Source organism: Oryctolagus cuniculus, chromosome 10, assembly GCF_051225735.1.
Source record: "Oryctolagus cuniculus isolate XC-2025 breed Fujian yellow rabbit chromosome 10, ASM5122573v1, whole genome shotgun sequence".
In the NCBI taxonomy this organism is placed as follows: Eukaryota; Metazoa; Chordata; class Mammalia; order Lagomorpha; family Leporidae; genus Oryctolagus; species Oryctolagus cuniculus.
In genome coordinates, this window is record NC_142876.1 from 122,470,733 (window position 1) to 122,472,056 (window position 1,324).

At 47.9% G+C, this 1,324-nt stretch overlaps 1 pseudogene; it reads right to left on the bottom strand.

The window, feature by feature from the left end:
* Positions 1–649: 649 nt before the first annotated feature.
* On the bottom strand, positions 650–753 carry LOC127487232 (U2 spliceosomal RNA; annotated as a pseudogene).
* Positions 754–1,324: the final 571 nt, after the last annotated feature.

Below are 1,324 nucleotides of genomic sequence, written 5' to 3' on the forward strand. Positions count from 1 at the left end.
CTTTTGCCCTCTGAATGGGAGGCTGAGGCTCTCTGCTCAGGAGAAGGTGTGAAAGAAGCCTTTGCTGAAGTCACTGCTCAGTGTTTCCAGTCCAGCAGCAATCAAAGGCCGGGCCGGATGCAGCTTCCTGAGCAACACAAGTTCCAGCAATCGCCGGTGCTTTCTCAGAAACGTGAAACGCTCATTATAGAGCACCACGCCGCTTTGTTTTCGGTCTATTTGCCCAAATTTGTATTTGTACTCCAATACCAGCTCGGCATGTACAGTGGATGCAGCAAGCTCCTATTCCCACTCTCTGCCCCCAAAATCCATTTAAGATGTTGGATAGAGGACGTAACATACTATTATTATTATTATTATTATTATTGACAGGCAGAGTGGACAGTGAGAGAGAGAGAGAGAGAGAAAGGTTTTCCTTTGCCATTGGTTCACCCTCCAATGGCCGCCACGGCCAGCGCACCGTGCTGATCCGATGGCAGGAGCCAGGCGCCTCTCCCGGTCTCCCACGGGGTGTAGGGCCCAAGCACTTGGACCATCCTCCACTGCACTCCCTGGGCCACAGCAGAGAGCTGGCCTGGAAGAGGGGCAACCGGGACAGAATCCGGCACCCCGACCAGGACTAGAACCCAGTGTGCCGGCGCTGGAAGGCGGAGGATTAGCCTAGTGAGTCACAGCGCCGACCAATGTAACATATTATTAAACTGATAAAAACAGACAGTACATTTGATCTTGGCCAAAAGGCCGAGAAGCAATGCCATAACTCTTAAAAATCGTGTAGAGCATCCAATAAAAAATTTCTCTAGTCTTATTCATGTTTTCATTCATTTATTCACTACTGCATTTTTTTTTAGGAAATTTTCTTATCTCTACCAGAAATCCTGGTAGAAATGAACAAACTCATTTTGGATGGAACAAACGGTATACATTCTACAAATACCTTGGCCATGATGCCTGTAACACTGATTTATTGTCATAAACCAAAGGATCAATGTAAGCATACTAAAGCCATAGTTGGCAAATGCATGTTTTTGTTGACCTGGAAAATAACTCCCTTTTCTGGCTTTCAGTGTTCTGTTCTGATCACAAAAGCATTAACTTAGCCATTCTCCAAGGTTCTATCCTCAAAGCAGACCACCCAAGACTGGAAATGCAACCAGTCATCATGATAGCGTCCACTAGGTGGCACCTTGGCAGGAGTGAGGCAGAAAGTGGCTGAAGTTCTGGCCCAAGAAGCTCATGCAGAACATGACCCGTCGCTCTAGAGAGGCGCACGCGGAGCCCCAGAGTGGTTATTCTCCACGTGTGCCCTCCTGAGCCTGCTGCA